Source organism: Hibiscus syriacus, unplaced genomic scaffold (genome assembly GCF_006381635.1).
Source record: "Hibiscus syriacus cultivar Baekdansim isolate YM2019G1 unplaced genomic scaffold, ASM638163v2 tig00112491_pilon, whole genome shotgun sequence".
Taxonomy (NCBI): Eukaryota; Viridiplantae; Streptophyta; class Magnoliopsida; order Malvales; family Malvaceae; genus Hibiscus; species Hibiscus syriacus.
This window is the reverse complement of record NW_024063344.1, coordinates 1,608,937-1,633,450: the sequence shown is the minus strand read 5'-3', so window position 1 is coordinate 1,633,450 and position 24,514 is coordinate 1,608,937. Positions and strand designations below refer to the sequence as shown.

Below are 24,514 nucleotides of genomic sequence, written 5' to 3'. Positions count from 1 at the left end.
TAATAATGGTGGTAAACCTATTAATGAAAACATTATTAATAAAATATAAAATATTTATTTGTATTTATTTCATTCATTACACTCATTAATATTATTTTATAGTCATGTGTTGGTAAGAGGAGATTGAGTGGGCAGTTATCAATCGTAAGGGTAAATCTTTACTCACCATCATCCTTAGGTTAGCATAGAGTGTTCATGTTTATACCAGTTGGGAGGAAAGGAAGTACTGGTTGTTCAGGGGAAATCTAGGGAAGCTGCTGCCATTCTTTCCACTGTTAAAGAGATGCTCAGAATCAAACTTCAAGGGAAGAGCATTGATAGGGTAGATCTTGTGAACATTCGCCTCTGTAGTATGTGAGATATTCCCTGTTGAATTTTCCTGTTGTTGATTGTTACGTGTAAATTATAGCAATTTCATTGTTTCTTTTGAGCAAATATATAAAACTTATCCCAAAAAATATATATTTTATATTATTATTAATAATTTGGGTATCCACAAACACAACTGTTTTATATTATTTTATTAATAATACGAGCATCCCCAAATATTCATTTACTATCTAATTTTGACATTTATTTTTTAGTTGTATCATTGGATCGTTCAATCTTCATTAATTTTATAATTAGATCTTCATTGTTATTAAACCTTTAATCTGGTCATTGTATGATACTTCAACATTCAAAGATAAGTTATAATAAGTACTTTTACATCCTACAAGATTTAAGAATAATATCATTCTCTTTTTATATGTGATTTTTAAGATTGTTATTTGATAAAGAGATAAAATCACGAGGATTCAACAATCATATCACCTCATAAATATAATATCTAATGTTGAGGATTCCGATTAATCGAACAATCGAAAGATCTCTCAACGTACTTTAAATAAGTAAATATAAAATATTTAAATTAAAAAATAATTATAAATTTTAACTTGTAAAAATATATAAAACCATTCCATAGATATAGTACTTTTAAATTAGTATAGTTTAAACCTTAATCGATTGTGACCGTAAAAATACCAATTAAATTAGAATTTAATAGAAATCATAAATATATTGGGAAGATATTACTTTGAAATATTTATGATTTCTATTAAATTAGAATACCAATTAAATTAAAATTTAAAAGAATGGCTATAGTTCTAATTCAATTAAAAAGTAATTAAAATATCTTGGGAAGATGGTGCGATGAGACTTAACGATAATATGGCAGCTGCCGTTGGTTTGTTACGCAACTTCGAGGGTGATTGGATATATGGTTAGTTAGGGAAGATGTTCTGCTCTTGTTGCCGAACTATGAGTTGTCCATCATATTCTTCTTCATGCTCGGAGATTAGGATTCCGTCAAATTGAAGTGGAAACCGATAATCTTGAAGTTGCAAAAGTATGGAACCATTCTTTAGAGGCTCTCATGGGAAGTGCATGGATTGATGACATCTATAAACTTCGAGATCAAGATTGGAAGACGACAATCCGACATGAGCGCCGTGAACAGAATGTTGCTGCCGACATTCTGGCAACCTTGAGCCGCGGTGCTGATATGGGAATAATATATTTCACGAATCCACCTGATGAAATGCTTGCTATTATACCAATAGATTCCTTTTAGTCTTGTTAAATTTTAGCTTATCTGTATTAGCAAAAAAAAAAACAAAATCTTTATTTAAAATGTAATCATGAATATTAATATAAAAATATTTTCATTTTTTTATACTTTACATAACATAAATAGAATAATTAAAAAAATTATTTAAGGAATAAAAGTATTATATAATATTACCACTCTAATTTTTAAATGAATTTAAAAAAATATTTCTTATGTAAATCTTTTTTTACACATGATAAAATCCAGTATATTTAATATCAATTAATCCTTTTATTAATCTGTAGATAAATTTTGAATAATTAATTATAATTTTTTAACCAAAAAATAGTTAGTTACTACAATTTAATCCCAAAAAAAAAACAATCCGTGTTAACGGCTAAACGCTAACTATCATATATATATAGAGAGAGAAAAATTCTACAACACATGTCGCATACAACAACGTATCATTAAAGTGACGTACTAAAACGTACCACAAGTAAATTTGTCTTTATTATGTAAATATTTAAAAGTGTAAGGAATTTTTTAAAATTAATCATTTATTAAAATTAATTATAATTGAGATCCATTAACTATTTCAAATAGTTATAAAATCCAAGTTAAAATTTATTTGATCAAAATTAATACTAAATTAAAAGAAATATTAAAAATAAACATCAAAACTAAAAGTAATGATCAATATTAAATTTTGTGTATCAAAATTAATATTATCATGATTCAAAAAACCACAATTAATATAAAGTAAAATTAAGTATCAAATTGCTAAGATTAATGATAAGAATTAATATCAAATGATATAAAATTTCATCCCCGAATTTTGTCTCACTTGCCTAATTTTCGCTGATAATTTATTTATTTTCGGTCTATGTAACTATTCATCAACCGGGGTCTCCCTTATTGCAATCTGAGCGATTTTTCACTGTGTTTATAGGTTCCGTTTTTTTTGGCCACAAAACTCTCAGTACTTTCTTAGTTGATTTTTATAATTAAATTCAATTTTTTGAATGATGATATGGTAAAGTTAGGATTTTGATTTTTGATCTATGATCTATCTGGTCCCCAGTAGGATCCGTGAAAAAGAACAAGATGGATTCAGCTTATCGTTTATTTCTTCTTTTTTTAAAGCAAGTGTTCCCTTTTCTATTAAAGATGTGTTTTTAACATCTTAAACTTAACCGGGGCCTCACATGTGTTTTTGGCTTTGCGAATCAAGTTATCTTGTGTTTGCCTTTTCCGTTTTTCTGTTTATCATTTGTTTTTGAACTGATTTTGACACTATTGTTTTTGTTTACAGGGAAGAAAAGCAAACGAGACTCCTCAATAAAACTGGATATATTTTCATGATCATCTGTAATTTCTGGGAACATTAATGTATCCAAGGTCTAACTTTCGATAACTTTGTGAATTGATGCTTGACTTGATGAGAAAGAAAAGAAAAGGAAGCGAAACTGATGTCTCTCCAGTGGTAACTGACAAATTTGCTTCGGCTTGGGATTCAAGATCATCCTATATTAGGTCTCATTTTTCATTAGAAGATTATGCGAGGATAAAAAAGAGGTGCAAGGAAGATATGGATGCACCTCCTGTTGGTTCATTTAAAAGTAGGCTTGCTGGCATTGCTACTGCCCCACCTTGTGGTGCATCATCTTTGGTCTCTCTTGGGAGAGGTCTTAAGAGGAAGATAGGTTGCATTGAGGCGATTACTAGAATTGGTGGGAAGAAAAAGATTGAGGAGGATTATGTTAAAGGTGATACAATTGGGCAGGGGAAATTTGGGTCAATTTGGTTGTGCAGGTCTAGAAGTAGTGGAGTAGAGTTTGCTTGTAAAACCTTGCTTAAGGGAGAGGAGACAGTTCACAAAGAGGTAGAGATAATGCAGCATTTATCTGGTCATCCTGGGATTGTGACTTTGCAGGCGGTGTATGAGGAGCCCGACTGCTTTCACCTCCTCATGGAATTATGCTCTGGAGGTAGTTTAATTGACCAAATTTCAGAACCTCAGTTTCGGAACATCGTGCTGCTAATATTTTTAAGGATGTGATGTCAATCATCAAGTACTGTCATGAGATGGGAGTTGTGCATAGAGATGTAAAGCCAGAGAATATTCTCCTGACAACTTCAGGAAAGATAAAGCTGGCAGATTTCGGTCTTGCCATGAGAATTTCCAATGGTGAATATCTGGAACCTACTTTGAAGAATTGCCTTTTCTGTTTGTTTGATTCTTTTAAATTCCTTCTTTGTGTATTTTCTTGCAACTCGACATTCAATGTATGGGGTTGTAAAGTTTGTATTCCTTCAGGCATGGCATATTTATTTTGTGATTGCAAAATGTCAGTCACCACATGCATAAATGGAGAGAAAGGTGCATGAAGGGAATTTTCCTGTTTGTTTTGTGATGAAGAGAATCTAAGACTATTGGCCTAGAATATGACGTGTTTTCTATAGCTGTGTCCTGGTTGGTGAATGTGGAGATCTGCTGAAGAAGAGGATCAAGGGGATTTTATATTTCAAGGTGCTTAAATTTATTTTGAATGATAAAAATTTCAAGCATTAAAGATGTCTACAACCATCGGTACCACGTCTAGCAACTAAGCAGCGTTAATATCTGTCGCAGAGGATGCCAGGGACTGTGGCCTTGTTGTAGCCTATCAAACCACACTGTCAGTGAAACTACAGTAAAAGATAATTCCAAAAAAAAATTTGAAACTATACATTTGAAGGTGCTTACACTTATTATCCTTGAATTACAAGTCAAACATAATAGATTTTCACCTAAATAAATTTGATCTTGCTAAAAGACGTTTGCAGTAGCATATTGCCTTGGAAAGCTCTGTTTAGTGTTCTGCTTGTTTCCTTTTGAGTTGTGCCTAAACCTTTTGTGACACAATTACTATTCGCTACAGGTCAGATTTTGTCTGGTTTGGCTGGAAGTCCGACTTACGTTGTGCCTGAGGTTCTATTGGGAAATTATTCTGGGAAGGTAGATATATGGAGTGCAGGTGTGCTACTACATGTGCTTTTGGTTGGTGTTCTTCCATTTCAAGGAGACTCCTTGAAGGCCGTATTTGAGGCAATCAAGAATGTAAAGCTTGATTTTCACTACGTGATCTGCTGTCTAGAATGCTGACCAGGGATGTTTCATCAAGAATAACAGCCGATGAAGTATTAAGTAAGCTCTAATTTACTTTTCTTTACTAGTAGACCAATCAAATGATACATACATTGTTGGTAAAATAGAATGCTGCAAAACGAGGCATTAACATTGATTGGAAAATATATATTGAAATATATAAATAAAGAATCGATTAACCGAATTGTGGTAAAAACCACTGTCTTAGAAACGAATTCGCCTCGATGTGTGTAATCGTTGTAGTAGGCGGACCGTCCCCCGAGGTTAACACGGTCGCTCCGAATTCCGTACACCCGAAACCGGAGTGGACTGCTGGTGGTATTACACTTCTGATCGGAAAGCACGGAGATAATAACTTTAGAAAATACTTGGAGAGTGAATTCTAATTGTAGAGAGTGTGTTGAGAAGCTGAATTTAGCTCTCTATTTATAGGCTAAAGTAAAGGTAAATCCGTCCAACTAGAAAATCAAATTAAATTTGATTTTAATTCTGAATTTAAACCCTTTTTGTAGCTCTTCTTGATGAATCTGGCTCAAAAAAGAGTCCATGTTCATTGCATAAAAATTAAACAGTTATAACTCCTGTAACTCCTGATATTAACAGCTTGTCTCTCCCATGAACAAAGCTTGAAATCAGTCCAGATACATCTTAAATTCTGATTTAATTTAGGAAAATAACAGTTTAATTTATTTAATTTCAGACAACTAATAATAAGTTATTATCATCTGAAATATTCGAACTTTAACAGTCTCAGTAGCCTATAAATATCAGATGAATCTTTCACATTTTTCATTTAATCTTTCGGAGAAAAATTCCTTACGAATTTTCTCTAAAAAGATAGTATTCGTGAGGATGTGTCAAAGACACATATTACCACGCATTGTTCTCTATCACTCAACAAGGGAATGGAGAATGTGAACCTTAAATACCATTCCCACTAGTATTTCCAACTCTATATGGGATTGAGCATTACCAACATTCCCCCACTAATGCGAAAGAATTCTTCTGAAACTCGAAAACAATCTTTCCAGAAGAGCAATAGCGAGATTAGTTGCTTAAGCATTAGTGAACGTATATGGAACTAGTACATAGTGATGATGAGCAATCCTTCTCTTAGATAAGTGAAACTAGTCTGGAACTTTCTAAGATGGGGTAAACTCATAACACACAACTAACCCCTTCATCCACCTGAGTCCTCGATGTGTAAGATATATATATACAAAAGTATATATTTGACCATCTTACCTCAGGATTCTAGTAAGTGTGCTAGAAAAATGGCCCAACATTTTTCATTGAAGGTGGCTAACCCTTCTCACTTACATAGGTTATTTCATCAAGTTTATCTCGATATAAACCACCCTTAACAGGGATATGAAATAATTAAGAGCTTTTACAATAGCTCAACCTCACAAAGGGTATGGTGACTTTCTTCAAGTTCATTATTAATGAACCACCCAAACTTTGGGCTAAGAAATCATTAAGAATAAATATTCAACCTCATAATTTGGTGAATTCAATATGTCCTACTCACTAGGAACTCCCATTCAATATGTCCTTTTCACTAGGAACTCTCAAACTCTTGGGTTTGAATTCATTAAGAGTTTAATAAAACTCATCCTATCAAGCGGTAAGTTTATATAGTCCTTCGCGATTAGAACTACCCACTCAACTCTGGGTTATGAACTTATTAAGAATAGATATTCAACCAAAATCGGTAAATTCATCAAGTCTTTCTCACTAAAACCACCCAAAGCATGGGCTATGAATTTATTAAGAGCAATTAAGCTCATCCTGGGCATGCACATTATTCATCATAGGGATAGGCAGTAGGAATGTGCACTATGAGTCTTTTCATGGTTTCGTTTGACCACATGGAACTTAGATAACTAAGTTGGGTATCCACCATGAATTCCTCAACCAATGGGCTTTAGGCCCATCCCCCTCGACTAATCTAGGACCAAGGATCTGCTAGGTTCCTTTCCGACTTCACATACTCTAAAGAGAGCACTCCATTCTTTATTAAGTGTCTAACCGATTCATGTCTCATGCGAATGTGTCCTTACTTACCATTGTAAGCTTGGTTCTTAACCACACATATCACAGCTTGTGAATCACACAATAATGAAACCGGAGGATTCGATCTTCCCCATAATAAAATATCTGCTAACAAGCTTCTAAGCCACTTGACTTCTTGCCCAGCTAGGCCAAGAGCTATAAACTTTGACTCCATGGTAGAACGAGCAATACAAGTCTATTTTGATGATTTCCATGAGATTGCTGCTCCACCCAAAGTAAAAACATACCCGCTCGTAGAGCTTACCTCATCATTATCAGAAACCCAGTTGGCATCACAATATCCTTCCAGTACCACATGATAGCCAACAAACTCAAGTTTCCAATCCAAAGTACCCTTAAGATACTTCAGTAAGCATCTAAGAGCAATCCAGTATTCACCACTCGAATTATGAGTATATCTCACAGCATAAGCAATATCAGGTCGAGTATAGTTCATTAAGAACATTAAGATTCTGATTAATTTAGCATATTCTGTTTGGGAAACGCTACTTCCTTTATTCTTAAAGAGATATATACTAGGGTCACAAGGGTCCGAACAGGGACGACATCAAAACTATCAAATTTCTTTAACACTTTCTCAAGATAGTGTGATTGACTTAAAGAAAATCCCTTTTCAGTTTTGACAATTTTGACTCCTAAGATTACATTTACTTATCCCAAATCCGTTATCTCAAATTTAGTGGACAAGAAACTGTTTGTTTTGTTAATGGACTCAATGTTAGAACTGAAAAATCAATATGTCATCAACATAAAAAACTTATGATGACGCAATCAGTACCAAACATCCTCGAATACATACAAGCATCCGAACCATTCACAACAACACCAAAACTAAGTATAGTTTTATGAAATTTCTTGTACCATTATTCCCATATAGATCTCCTCATCTAGATCTCCATTCAAAAATGCAGTCTTAACATCCATTTGATGTACTTGCAACTTATGAATGGAGGCTAGTGCAAATAATGCATGGATCTTTGAGATGTTCATAACGGGGAAGTAAGAATCAAAGTAGTCTAAAACAAACTTGTGAGTGAACCCTTTGACAACTAGCCTTGCCTTGTACTACTGGATCAAACCATCTGGTCTCATTTTCTTCCGGAAGATTTATTTGCTACAGATTGGTTTAAATCCTCTAGGAAAGTCAACTAATTCCCAAGTATGATTAGACATTATCGATTCTAGTTCATCATTAAAAGCGTTTTTCTTGAAACTAGAATCGATAGATCTTATAGCTTTTTTAGGATCCTCATATAACATTTAAGTTATATGATCAGAAAGAGAGTCAAATCATTTATCTCAGAAATAAAGGAAGTGATAAAATTTGGTCCAAAATAGGTTTCAACTCTTTGCCTTTTATTTCTTCTAGGCTCGAAAGCATTTTCTTGAGAAGACCTAGCAGGAATACTAGAAGAAGTGGATATAATATTTTCTATTTGAGTTTATGTATTTAATCTACATTTTAAGACACCCCCACATTTCTAACATTTTAAGATATCCATAAGTGTCTTGTAAAACGTGTAAACAAATACTCAGTCATACTAGAGTAAAGTTTGTTATGAGTTTTAGCCATAAAATTATATTTTAACAAACTCAAGTTTTGTTTACACATAATTATATTCTCAAAGTTTTGAGAAGTTTCAAATCATTAAGATTAAAATGCATAAACCATTATGAAATATATAATCTCTTTTGTTTCCTTTACTTAGGAAAAACTTTTAAAGAGATTTAATAGCTACAACATACTTTTAGTAGCAATAGTGTCTATCATATTCTCATTCATGATAATCAACATATTAGCCTTAAAGAGATCATCAAATATTTTATTTACTATGACTAAATTTGGTATTCCACTCAACCAAATTAATCTATACTTTTTTAACTTATGCACTAAGTTTTAAGAGTGTTTATCTTTTCATAGTATTTTATAAATTAGAATAGTGAGCATAGTAATGAACAATGCACCAGGTAGGTTTCTATGAAAGAGAGGCACGCTTAAGTACCAAGTCTTCATAGAACCAATCCTAGACATGCACTTTCATACTCATCGCACTACTTTCCAATAAACCATTTATAGATTTTCTCTTTCTTAAGGCTTCTTGAAGAATTATGCTTGATACTTTTAATCACACTAGTATCTTATTAAGCATATATATTTCGGGTTTGCACTACTACCTTATCCTTAGTAGCTCTACCTTAGTCTTTACTAGTGGTTTATCCATTTCGTAGTATTTCCACTAAGTTTTAAAGACTAACTGTAACACCCCTAACTCATATTCGACCCAAATACAAGTCGAGATGTCACATTGACTTTTCAAACTTTGATTCTTAAAGAAAAAAACCCCGGGAATTTAAAACTTTCATTAAAACACAATACTTTAATTTACATAAAAGAGACCACTTAATACAAAATCGACCAGAGCATTCGTAATTAACCACTTATTACATACCAACACTCTATACACAACAAAATACTACTTTTTCAATTACTTCTGATCTGATTTCTTAGTAATGTTGCTGTCCGTGCCACTTCTATTCTGAATCTTTTTATTTCTTGGTACCTACGTGTAAATCACTTATACGCTAAGTCATAGACTTAGTGAGGCAATAAATGAATATGCAACAATATCTTCATGAATATGCATTCTTACCATTTCCTTCATGACATTTCAATATGCATATATCTATTACACAATAACATATATAATCATATCATGCATGTACGAAACTTACCTTCTTGTACCACTTTCACTTTACTTTACCACTTTCACTTTACTTTACCACTTTCACTTTACTTTGTATTTCAATTGCCCATGTATATTATTGAGAATAGAGGTATGTGAGTACATGGAGATTGTGCACTAATGCTGTCACCACAGCTCGTATCAATTCCCTCATGGGGCACCGAACCTTAGTTCAGTATTCGTCCCAAAGGACTGTCATATATGTCCCGTAGGACCACTATATCCTGAAGAACTACGTCCCGAAGGACTATTATACCATCAACTCTTGGCATGCCAATTACACCTATAGCTCTCATATCGTATAGCTTGAGCATTATTCTTATATTTCATATGTTCATGTACTCATGTCATTTCTCTTGTGATCATATAGCTCATGTCACTTACTTCATGTCATGTTCTCATATCACATATCATATCACATGTGTATTTGAATCTATTCATATAGATACATCATTTATCCAATCACATTAACATATATATGCCTTATGTATGCATTATAATAATTATCATGTATGCATGTTCACAACTATTGTACTATGAAAATTAATATAGGGATTAGATTTATCACAAGTCTTATTCCATTATACTATACATATAGTATGCACTCACATTAGCTTTACTTTGATTCGATTCTAATCCTTTGATCGTTCTGGAATAAACTTACTTTTAGTAACTACATAATCACACATGGATCTATATCAGTATTATAGCTAATATACTCTAATGGTTCACTCTTTAGATTAATATAAATACAAATTTCCTCTTTTAATGAAGGTATGCATCGATGCACTACTTGTGCATCGGTGCATAAAATGCATTCGATGTTTTATTATTAATGGGATGCATCGATACATGCCTTATGCATCGATGCATTAATTGCATTCGATGTTTTTATTTAAAATAGTGCATTGATGCACTACCTGTGCATCGATACACCTTCAAACAATTTCTGGGTTTTAACCTTGCTGCATCGATGCACTATGAATATGCATCGATGCACTCTACCCAGAATCCTCTTTTTGAACCCGAAAATTCATTCATTTTGAATTAAATCCTTCATGTTTAATCCCCTTTTTCATTCTTAACTCTAGTACACGTCGTTAAACCAATTTATACTCATTTATTTCATTTTAAACCTCCAAATCCTATCCTTCATATGTAATTCAAGAATTACATCAATAATTCAACATGTTTGAATTCCACTTTTAACACTTCGTATATCTTAACTAGATTGATGACAAGTCAAATTTAACTTTCAATTCTAGTTATGAACTCTATTCCAAGATTTCATTTAAGAACTTCAAATCTTAAATCTCTCCTAACTCCATCATCCTTTGATGTTAAGATAACTTGATATTTCCTTAAGCTTAGTTATCATTTAATAATCAAAAATAAATCTTAAATTTAACAAGAAACTCAATAATCAGAAATCTTACCTTTGTTTTGGTTCACACGCACAAGGAAGAAAGAAGAAGAAGAGAACTCTGGAAGCCTTGGGTGTTTTTCCCCTTCCACCCACGTGTATCCTTATATAAATATATTTATCCTTTCTTTAATTATTTTTCCTTGCAATTACTCTATTGTCCTTCCATTCCTTATTCCTTTCAATTTCATCCTACACAATAATTTACATGTAAATCTTTATATTATTCATTCATTTTATTTTAACCACCAAATTCTGAGACCTTACAATTTAGTCACTAACCTGGTATTGAGGATGTTACAACTCTTCCCCCTTAAGAAAATTCATCCTCGAATTTTCATTATGCAAAGAGGTAGGGGTACTTAATCCTCATGTCCTCTTCACGTTCCCATGTTGCTTCCTCTACTTTGTGATTCCTCCACAAAACTTTAACCAATGAAATAGTCTTGTTCCTTAGTTGCTTGACTTCGTGAGCTAATATTTGAACAGGTTCTTCCTCATAAGTTAAATCTGGTTGAACTTCAATTTCTTTAGTAGTCACAATGTGGGATGGATCAGATCGATATTTCCTAAGCATTGAGACATGAAAGACATTGTGTATTTTCCATTTCAGGTGGCAAAATTAGCTGATATGCTACTGGTCCTACTCTCTTAGTAATCTCGTAAGGTCCAATGAATCGAGGACTCAACTTTCCTTTTCGTCCAAACCTCAATACTTTCTTCCATGGAGACACTTTGAAGAACACTTTATCTCCGACTTGAAATTCAATTTCTTTCCTTTTTAAATCAGCATACGATTTCTGTCTATCAGTTGCAGCTTTCAGATTATTCTGAATTACTTGAAATTTTCATTCCGTATTCTGAATCAACTAAGAACTAATAACTTCTCGATCCTTAAGTTCATACCAGTTCAATGGTATACAACATCTTCCGTATAGAGCTTCATAGGGAGCCATTTTGATGTTTGACTGATAACTATTATTGTACGCAAATTCAGTAAGTGGTAAATACCTTTCCCACGATCCTTTGAATTCAATGACACAAGCTCTTAGCATATCCTCCAGAATTTAAATAGTTTGCTCGTATTGACCATCAGTTTGAGGATGAAACACTGCACTGAAGTTCAACCGAGTTCCCAATGCTCCATGTAATGACTTCCAAAATCGTGATGTGAATCTAGGATCTCGATCAGAAACTATGGAAATAAGTATACCATGCAAACGTATAATCTCTCTAATATACAGTTCTGCATACTTATCCATAGAGAAATCAGTTCGTACCGGAATAAAATGGGTTGACTAAGTCAATCTATCTACGATCACCCAGATTGAATCCTTTTTGTTCGGAGTTAAAGGCAACCCCATCACAAAATCCATCGTTATGTTTTCCCATTTCCATTGAGGAATTGAAATTGGTTGTAACAATCCTGACGGAACTTGATGCTCAGCTTTGACTTGTTGACAAGTCAAACACTTTGATACAAATTTCGTAATGTATTTCTTCATTCCCGGCCACCAATATCGACTCTTGAGATCCATATACATTTTGTTCCCTCCCGGATGCATTTTCAATTGACTACAATGAGCTTCCGTTAACAAATCATTCTTTAATTCATCATCATCCGAAATTACCAATCTTTCTCTATAATACAAGTTCTCATCAGACTTAATCTCATAATCTATACCCTCTCCATTTTTTATCTGTTGTATCTTCTTTAAACACTTTCCATCTTTAGCTTGAAATTCTTTAATTCGATCTAGCTATGCTGGCTTGACAGTCAATTCTGCACAGATTGCACCATCTTCTCTTAACGATAATCTAGCATCAAGAGCTCGCAAAGCTGCAAACGTCTTTCTACTCAATGCATCAGCTACCACATTTGCCTTTCCGAGATGGAAATCAATCACAACATCATAATCCTTGAGAAATTCCACCCATCTTTTTTGTCTTAAATTCAACTCTTTCTGAGTCATCAAGTATTTTAAGCTCTTGTGATTCGTATACAAGTAGCACTTTTCACCATACAAGTAGTGACGCCAGATCTTTAAAGCAAACACTACTGCCGCCATCTCTAGGTTGTGTGTTGGATAATTCTTCTCGTGCGTTTTTAGTTGTCTCGAAGCATAGGCCACCACCTTGCCTTCTTGCATTAATACGCATCCCAAATCACTATGAGACGCATCACTATACACTATAAAGTTCTTGTCAGACTCAGGTTGAACTAACACTAGAGCTTCTGTAAGAATCTTCTTTAACTTTTCAAAACTCTCTTGACATTCTTGAGTCCAAACAAATTTTACTTCCTTTTTCAACAGTTTAGTTAGGGGTAATACTATGATCGAAAAGTTTTTAACGAACCTTCGATAATAACCAGCTAACCCCAGAAAACTTCTAACTTCTGATACATTCTTTGGAACTTCCCACTCCAGAATAGCTTTAATCTTTTGGGGATCCACTCGAACTCCTTCTGCAGAAATTACATGTCCAAGGAATATCACTTCATTCAACCAAAATTCACATTTAGAAAATTTAGCATAAAGCTTCTTGTCTCGTAAAATATGTAAAACAATCTGTAAGTGTGAACTATGCTCTTCTTCTAACTTTGAATACATTAAAATATCATCAATAAATACCACAGCAAAATGATCCAAATAAGGTTGGAATATCCTATTCATTAGATCCATAAAAGCAGCTGGTGCATTCGTAACTCCAAACGGCATCACTATAAATTCATAGTGACCATATCTTGTTCTAAACGCTGTTTTTGAAATGCCTTTCTCTTGAATCTTTAATTAATGATAACCCAAACGTAGATCAACTTTTGAGAACACTGAAGCTTCCTTTAATTGATCAAATAAATCGTCAATTCGGGGAAGTGGATACTTGTTCTTGATGGTCACTTTATTGAGCTGTCTGTAATCGATACAAAGGTGCATTGATCCATCTTTTTTTTAACAAATAGAACTAGAGCTCCCCAAGGTGATACACTTGGTCTAATAAATCCTTTGCCTAGTAACTCATGTAATTGAATCTTTAATTCTTGCAACTCTTTTGGAGCCATCCTGTATGGTGTCATTGCAATGGGCGTTGTTCCCGGTATTATCTCAATCTGGAATTCTACATCTCTGTCCGGAGGTAAACCTGGCAATTCTGCAGGAAATACATCGGGAAATTCTCTGACTAAAGGAATTCCTTCAATCCCTTTCTCCTTGGTTCTAATATCCATCACATTAGCAAAGAACCCTTGACATCCTTGTAGCAATAACTTCTTCGCCAACATTACTGAAATTACATTTGCCAATGGATTCCATCTTTCACTAAATACCACCACATCTACCCCTTCTGGACTTTCAGCATTACTCTTTTCAATATACAATCGACATTAGCGTAATAACGATATAACCAATCCATTCTCAGTATCACTTCAAATTCGTCGAAAGGTAATTCCATCAGATTAGCAGGGAATTCAATTCCTTGAATTCGTATGGGACATCCTCGATTCACCATATTTACTCGAGCACTGTGTCCTAACGGATTCGTCACTTTCATCTCATTGCTAGTAGTTTCTAACAGAATGTTCAATTCTCCCACTAACTTACTTGTAATGTATGAATATGTAGACCCCGTATCAATCAATACAATAATACATTTGTCAAATAATAGAAATGTACATGTTATAATATATGGGTCATCACAATCCTCATTGGTCTTGAGGTTGTACACTCGAGCAGTGGAGTGTATCTCATGTTGAGCAGAGGATTCCGATTGGCTTCTTCCTCTGCCTCTACCTCTTCCTCTCTGGCCTGCAGAAATAGATCTCTCTGGCTGTGTAGATTCACTGGTTAACATTGGACAATCCCGAACAAAATGCCCAGCGTCCCCACATCTAAAGCAGACTCCAAAAATCATCTGGCATATCTCTGAATGATTCTTTCCACAATGTGGGCATTGTCTGGCTTGACTCTGATTAGATCTCCCAGCTCCATATCCCACTGACTGAGTTTGTCTACCTCTCATCTGATTTGATCATCTAGCGGAGGATGCCACTGACTCTGATCTAACTTGGGATCGAAAACCAATATCTCTGCCCCTTTTTGATGGTGCGGAACTCGAAGAAGCATCTGTTCTTTTAACTGTCTGAGCTCTTAAATTTTCAAACCTCTCATTCTGAGCTCTTTCCAGAGCCTTGGCACGGTTGACTACCTCTTGAAACGAGGATAAATTCAAGACAATTAACATTTCCTTCAATCGAGGACGTAACCCCTCTACAAACCACTCACAAGTATCCTTCTCCGTAGGAACTAGCTCATCAGCAAAGCGGCTCAACTTATTGAATTCACACTCGTACTCATATACAATATGATTCCATTGCTTCAGATTCATGAACTCTTGCTTCATTTAACGAAAAAATTGATCTCCGATGTACTTATATTTGAATTCTTCTAAAAATAATGACCAAGTTACTTGGGCGTTAGACATCCTCAATGTAGCATTGGTCCACCAGATCCTTGCTTGTCCTCTCAACAAGGAAATTACTCCATCCAGCTTCTCAGCATCGGAACAATGAAGTCCCGTAAGCATGACCTTCACGTCATTAAGCCAAAGGTCCACAGTAACATGACCTTCATCGACTTCCCCTCTAAACTCTAGAGCTCCTAATCCCTTCAACTCTTTCGCAACATTCATTTTTGGAGTTGAAGTAACAGGAGGTTGAAAACGCGTCATACAGCGTCTAATGTTCTAAAGAATATATCTTGATCATTTACATACATTCCAGAGGATGTCTGTACTTCACTCTGCCTGGCCAGGGCAGGTGAATTACTGCTTTCAGCGGGTCTATCATCTCCCGCTTCATTCCTAGAACTACCTCGTCCGGACATCTATAAAATACAACTATATAGTTCTATTAGAAAAACAACATACTTATTATTCCATCAGAACAGAAGTTTCCACTATTTTGTTGGTATGTATACATTATCAGACACTCTAGACTCTGGTTTATGCCGAGAATCGACTAAACTGTAGCTATGATACCATTAAATGTAACACCCCTAACTCATATTCGACCCAAATACAAGTCCGAGATGTCACATTGACTTTTCAAACTTTGATTCTTAAAGAAAAAAAACCCCGGGAATTTAAAACTTTCATTAAAAGACAATACTTTAATTTACATAAAAGAGACCACTTATACAAAATCGACCAGAGCATTCGTAATTAACCACTTATTACATACCAACACTCTATACACAACAAAATACCTACTTTTTCAATTACTTATGATCTGATTTCTTAGTAATGTTGCTATCCGTGCCACTTCTATTCTGAATCTTCTTATTTCTTGGTACCTACGTGTAAATCACTTACACGCTAAGTCATAGACTTAGTGAGGCAATAAATGAATATGCAACAATATCTTCATGAATATGCATTCTTACCATTTCCTTCATGACATTTCAATATGCATGTATCTATTACACAATAACATATATAATCATATCATGCATGTACGAAACTTACCTTCTTATACCACTTTCACTTTATTTTGTATTTCAATTGCCCATGTATATTATTGAGAATAGAGGTATGTGAGTACATGGAGGTTGTGCACTAATGTTGTCACCACAGCTCGTATCAATTCCCTCATGGGGCACCGAACCATAGTTCAGTATTCGTCCCGAAGGACTGTCATATATGTCCCGTAGGACCACTACATCCCGAAGGACTATTATACCATCGACTCTTGGCATGCCAATTACACTTATAGCTCTCATATCGTATACCATAGGCATTATTCTTATATTTCATATGTTCATGTACTCATGTCATTTCTCTTGTGATCATGTAGCTCATGTCACTTACTTCATGTCATGTTCTCATATCACATGTGTATTTGAATCTATTCATATAGATACATAATTTATCCAATCACATGAACATATATATGCCTTATGCATGTATTACAATGATTATCATGTATGCATGTTCACAAATATTGTACTATGAAAATAAATATAGGGATTAGACTTATCACAAGTCTTATTCCATTATACTATACATATAGTATTCACTCACCTTAGCTTTGCTTTGATTCGATTCTAATTCTTTGATCGTTCTGGAATAAGCTTACTTTTAGTATCTACATAATCACACATGGATCTATATCAGTATTATAGCTAATATACTCTAATGGTTCACTCTTTAGATTAAGATAAATGCCAATTTCCTCTTTTAATGAAGGTATGCATCGATGTTTTATTATTAATGGGATACATCGATGCATGCCTTATGCATCGATGCACTAATTGCATTCGATGTTTTTATTTAAAAGAGTGCATCGATGCACTACCTGTGCATCGATACACCTTCAAACAATTTCTGGGTTTTAACCTTGATGCATCAATGCACTATGAATATGCATCGATGCACTCTGCCCAGAATCATCTTTTTGAACCCAAAAATTCATTCATTTTGGATTAAATACTTCATGTTTAATCCCCTTTTTCATTCTTAACTCTAGTACACATCCTTAAACCAATTTATACTCATTTATTTCATCTTAAACCTCCAAATCCTATCATTCATATGTAATTCAAGAATTACATCAATAATTCAACATGTTTGAATTCCACTTTTAACACTTCGTATGTCTTAACTAGATTGATGACAAGTCAAATTTAACTTTCAATTCTAGTTATGAACTCTATTCCAAGATTTCATTTAAGAATTTCAAATCTTAAATCTCTCCTAACTCCATCATCCTTTGATGTTAAGATAACTTAAGCTTTCCTTAAGCGTAGTTATCATCTAATAATCAAAAACCAATCTTAAATTTAACAAGAAACTCAATAATCAGAAATCTTACCTTTGCTTTGGTTCACACGCACAAGGAAGAAATAAGAAGAAGAGAACTCTGGAAGCCTTGGGTGTTTTCTCCCCTTCCACCCACGTGTATCCTTATATAAATATACTTATCCTTTCTTTAATTATTTTTCCTTGCAATTACTCTATTGTCCTTCCATTCCTTATTCCTTTCAATTCCATCCTACACAATAATTTACATGTAAATCTTTAGACTATTCATTTATTTTATTTTAACCACCAAATTCTGAGACTTTACAATTTAGTCACTAACCTGGTATTGAGGATGTTACACTAACTCAAAGGCACATCTATACTAATTCATGCATCGTTATAAGCATAAATTAATAATTAATAAGTAACAAGTCTAAATAGTCTGACCTCGCAGGTAGAATCATAATTTCCAAATAGACTTGTTTATCCTCACCATGCACGCTACTTCAACCTTTGCATAATCATTTTGAAGAATCTTCTCGTTCAACATCATCATCTTCATGATTCTCCAAAATTGCAACTTTTTGTTATCGTTATAAATTTCTCAAAAGAAATTATTAGTACGACAAGAGAGTTGACATTTATTTTCAACTTACTATTGAAAACGGAATATTCTTACCCCACATGAAAATAAATAGTTACTCTTTTCCTCATATTAACCAATTATACATGCATTATCTCACCAAAAAAAATGTTAATCAACATTATAATCATGTCACTTATTGATTATAGCATATAAGTTTCAAAATTGAATATTTACTAATTACCAACATTTATATAGCTATTAACAAACATTTATATAGCTATTTAATAAACTGTTCAACCTCCTTTTGAAACTTAAAAACCAATTAAATATAATGGTTATAATTAACATTCATGCTTAAGATTAAAAATCATGAAACTGCAACACTAAATGTGTAAACATGAGTTTCATGTAAAAATTAATGCAATGCTTTATTGCATTTAAAATGATTAACCTTAATGCACATTAAAGGTTTCTTTCACCATGCATATAACAAATGGGCATTTCAATAACAATTCAAAATTTATTATAAAAATAATAATAAATTAACCAATTTTAACATTCTCGTGAACCAAGACCCAAACGAGAACGAGTGAAATCACTATCAGCTAATACTTCAATATGTATATTACTTTGTAAATAAACACCATTAAAGCTATAATTTGCACAATTAATGACCAATTAAAATTATTCAACGTTTCAATCAAACTTATTTACAAAGTAATATAAATCCAATATTTAAAGTTATAATAAATACATAGAATTGTTTCAACCCAAACGCATTAGTAAATAAAGATGTTACTCACCCTTAACTCATGTAACAACACCTTTTAACATGCTCCTTTTAATATAACAACATAATGAGTTACAAAAATCACATTAGTGAAACCGTTATAGCATATTAATAAATATATAAATTCTCATTATGCTAACGGTGGTTATAACTCATATCATTATAGCATTTATAAAGGATGATTGCTAAAATATTATAGCATTTAAAGCATCTTTTTCCCAAATATCTATTTTACTATAATAAACGTTTTAAACGTTTAAACAACCATAAAAATATTATTAACTTAAGCACCATTACCATAAATTTAATGAATATATATATATATAATATAATCATAAGTAATAAAGGTTATAACCCCAACCTTTCAATTCACTATTGAATTCTTTCTATTCTAAAACAGTCAGTTATCAAAACTATATTCAACTTTCCAATATTAATGCTTGCCGACTAATTAAAGCATTTATATACATAAAGCGTTTACATTGAATTTATTATAGTGGCAGTTACTGACTATTAATAAGCTATTTCATCGTATTAAATGTAAATAAACATTTTAGACTTGTCAAAGCAAACCAATTATAAGTTGCATCAGGCTGTATTTTACCACGAGAATAATATTATGTATCAAGATATTACGTACCACTTTGATGCAAGGTTGAACGGACATTTGAATCCAGACTTACACATTTGAATCTAACATGTGGTTTCATCGTTCCTTTTACAAATATTTTGCAGTAGTTCGAATTCGTTTCTAAAGTGTTGGTAAAATAGACTGCTGCAAAATGAGGCATTAGCATTGATTGGAAAAATATATATTGAAATATATAAATAAAGAATCGATTAACCATGTCGTAGTAAAAACCAATGCCTTACAAACGAATTCGCTCCGATGTGTGTAATCGCTGCAGTAGGCGGACCGTCCCCCGAGGTTAACACGGTCGCTCCGAATTCTGTACACCCGAAATCGAAGTGGACTGCTGGTGGTATTGCACTTCTTATCGGAAAGCACGGAGAGAACAACTTTAGAAAACACTTGGAGAGTGAATTATAATTGTAGAGAATGTGTGTTGAGAAGCTAAATTTAGCTCTCTATTTATAGGCTAGAAGTAAGGGTAAATCCGTCCAACAAGAAAATCAAATTAAATTTGATTTTAATTTTGAATTTAAACCCTTTTTGTAACTCTTCTTGATGAATCTGACTCAAAAAAGAGTCAATGTTCATTGCATAAAAATTAAACAGTTATAACTCCTGAAATTAAATCAGATAACTCATGTAACTCCTGATGTTAACAGTTTGTCTCTCCCATGAACAAAGCTTGAAATCAGTCCAGATACATCTTAAATTCTTATTTAATTTAGGAAAATAACAGTTTAATTTATTTAATTTCAGACAACTAATAATCAATTATTATCATCTGAAATATTCGAACTTTAACAGTCTCAGTAGCCTATAAATATCAGATGAATCTTTCACATTTTTCATTTAATCTTTCGGAGAAAAATTCCTTACGAATTTTCTCTAAAAAGATAGTATTCGTGAGGATGTGTCAAAGACACATATTATCACGCTTTGTTCTCTATCACTCAACAAGAGAATGGAGAATGTGAACCTTAAATACCATTCCCACTAGTATTTCCAACTCTATGTGGGATTGGGCATTACCGACATACATTTTCGTAGAAAATTGCAAATTAGCCTTGCATTCTTCGGTGAACCATGTAACTCTGTCCTGGGTCTTGAATAATTGCTTACTCCTACAGTTCCTTTAAAAGCCTAATCTTCAGACTTGATTTCCTGACGTTTGAGCTGTCCAACTTCAGGACATCCATGGATATTGTTCCACACCGAGCGCTCATTAAAGACATTATCCATCAAATCGAAGTTGAAAAATCAACTAGGACCTTCCATCCAAGTCTCCCGTTCACCTAGATCTGAGTTCAGTATGAGTAGGATAAATGGTGGTTGTCATAGTCAGGGTACACAACCAGTCTTAACATCTCACAGCTCTAGCTGCAAATTAGATGAAGAAGATGAAAATGGTCTGGTTGATATGCTTGCTGTGGCAATTTCCCATGTGAGGATATCTGAACCGAAGAGGACCAGACTTTGCAGTCCCACAGGACCTATAGAGCAGCAGTGTTCATCTAATCTGACGGTTAACAAACTCTGTAGAGCCTTCTGATCTGGCTGACAGCACTAACGAGATTATCATCTCCATGTTTTTGAGCTTGGGAAAAGAATTAACTTCCCCCGGTTGCGATTTCAGTGGAAAATGATGTTTATGGTGGATTATCTCGAGCATGAATCTGTCCCTTATGGTGCTATCTCTTGACAAAGTTTTTTGGTTTCCAAGCCATGATGTTAACTAAATAATTGTTTTAGGATGGAGAAAATTGATGTACAGAATTGATGTTTCTTAGTTGTACAGGTGTGGGTTCGGTTACCCTGAATGAAAGCTTCAGTTGATAGTAACATAGTCAAGTCTTGAAGAAGTATGCGTAGTCTTACATAGATATGTTTTATATGGAGTGACAGCCCTAGAAGCAGCGAAAATTGGAATCCAAATCTTAATAACAATCCATCAGATAGGAAAACCAGGGTGAAATTCACCAATTCAGATAATATTGTAGCCCTCAAATGATTAGTTAATCATAATGTTATTGCAGCCTCCACGACATACATTTTTCAGTGGACTTAAACAGACAAATTCAGTAACTTGAACAAGTATTTATTGCATATATATAAGCAGCAAAATTACACAAATGAACTTGAACTCATCAAAGAGTTGATTATCAAGTAACTGCTGTATGTTCAACTTTGCATTCAGCAAACACCAACTTAATGGATTGCAGAATTTTTCTCTCATTTCTACCATGGAATAGAAAGAAACGGAGGAAAATAATGATTCAAATTTATTTACCATAATGAAAGTATGATTTGCATAATCGCTTAGGCTGTGGGTGTTTTCGATCCATAAAAAGATAAAATAAGAGTTTGACTGCTTGTGTTGAGTGTATACTTTTGTCAACACCAGCAGCACATAGAAAGGTTAATTCAAAGAAAAGAGATATGGGAAAGTTCGTATCGGATTTAAGTTTTGGAGCTGCTAATCTTTGACCGAACTGATTGCAAATCTTTACTACTTTTGGAACGTGATTATTTTAGGGTATATCACATACACCCAAGTTAAAGGAAAAACAGGTTCTTTCCCCTGCAACAGCCTTAAAACCTCAATTAAAGCACAATTCTTGTAAAGAAAGTGGGAAGGGTTAGTTTTGTGTTCACTGTTCACTCCGTGGTTGGGATCATGAAAAAAAGCAAGATCAATCCTGGAAATAGTGCAAATGAAAAGGCTTTTTGTACTTAAAATATTAAAAAAAATTAAGATGGAAGATATTTTAGTGAAAGTGCTGCAGCAGTAGACAGAGAAAGCATACCTTAGTGGTAGAGCTGATGGTGCTTAGTTCAGCCATGAATGCGCTTAGCTTAAACCCCACCAACTGGGGTTTTGCATGTGTCACCATCTTGCTTATAATGTTTATACACACAATTTCATTATTATATATATAAAGTAAAATAACAATATATTACTACCACTGTTAGTTTAATGCATAAATTAATATAATTAATATTGAATTCTACTGGTGCTGGGTATCCACCACTCTTTTCAAAGCACACTACTTTTCCGCTCCAAAAGTAGCTTTACATAGTTTACTAGTTTTTTTCCCCTTCCTTAGTTTCATTTCCAGTTTTGTTCCATTTGTCATATCAAATTCAAAATTCAGCTTAATAATAGCTTATTTACAGAGAAAGCAAGCATTTGTTATAGGTTTGGCGGTGAGCATTCAGCAGTATTAGTTATAATGTTGAATAGCATGTGGAAGCCACGGCCGAAACCGGGAAAGAAGGTAGTTTTAATAAATTAAGACCATTCATTCATTCAATTTAAAATTAAAAAAAAAGGTCGAGTTTGTCAAATGATGGGATTAGATAAGTTCCAGTTGGAGAAATAGATCCATCAAAATGGGGCATTTTCATGACTGATTACCCAATTCTCTAATAGTTTGGAAAAATCTTGGACCTAAATGTAAAGTCGTTATCAATGTTTCTCTTTTCTTTTTCTTCTTTTGTTACATGGATAGTTGCCCATCAAAGAAAAATAAACGCCAAACTACGAAGTACAAAGGCATATGATCAAATGAAAGAGACAAAAAAAAGAGGCTACCATGGGAAATGATCATTGAAATGGTAGGAGAGCCAGAGGAGCCAGAAGCATTACTTCCTATCACTTGTTCAATTGCAGAGTCAGATCCCACATCGGTGATAACTGATAAGCTTTGCTTTTTAACCTTCCTAGATGCCATGGAGAATACCTACAAAGAAGGGCAGATAGATCTACCATACTAATCATCAAAATGATTGGTCCCACCCCTTGATATAAGAAAATCTAACGCAGTCTCCATAAGCTTCAACCATAAATTTTCATGGAAGACAAACAAGTTCAGGCTCCAGTGGAGAGTGATAAATTATGATGACCATCCACCATACATCCATCAATCCTTTTCTTAAGAAATGGGCTTGTTGTGGATGAAACATTGAACCCCACATAGTGGAGAGGGGCCTGCAATGTGTACTTATACAACACTTTCCACACATGATTAATGGGCCTTCCTGTCATTTAATCATTCCACATTCTGAGGAGAGAAATAGAGGAAGAAAAGTATATATATTATAAAAACAAAAGCAAAGGAAAAAACAGTCTTGCAAAAAGTTCATGGTCCATAGTTCATAAATACCCTTCTAACATTTGCTAACAATAACAATAATAACAAATCTGAAGCAAGGTGTAAAAAAAGAAAGATACGAAGAGAAGTGCAAGCCTGGGATTTTAAGTCTTACAAATCTATAGCTTAAACTACTGTCTTAATCCGAGCAAGCCGACTATTGTTTAGAGAGTGGATAAATACTTCTTGACTGCTTCAAATATCTGATCTTATCTCTACAGCAAAAGTTAGGCGATCTGTGGCTCGAAACACATGCAACATTGCCCCTCCATATAGTTCATCAACCCCCTCCTCCCATCTCTTTTGGCCAACTCCAATTATGATAAAATGAACACGGAAACAAAAAAAGAAACATGAAATTTAAATGAGTACCGCTACAACAACATTCAATGGTTCAGTAACTTACAAAGACATCCTTTTCCTAGGTCCTTCATCCAAAGTCCTTGAAAAGAACCTATGCAGAAGCTATTTACCGACTTTGCTTGGCCGGGTTTACTGGAACACACGGGTGGTTATCTAAAAGATGCCTGTCATATTACTATTTCCAGTGAAGCAGTTTAAACTTGGCTTCTATCC

At 33.8% G+C, this 24,514-nt stretch overlaps 1 pseudogene; it reads left to right on the top strand.

The window, feature by feature from the left end:
* The first annotated feature begins 2,434 nt into the window (after positions 1–2,434).
* Positions 2,435–21,644, top strand: LOC120180218 (annotated as a pseudogene).
* Positions 21,645–24,514: the final 2,870 nt, after the last annotated feature.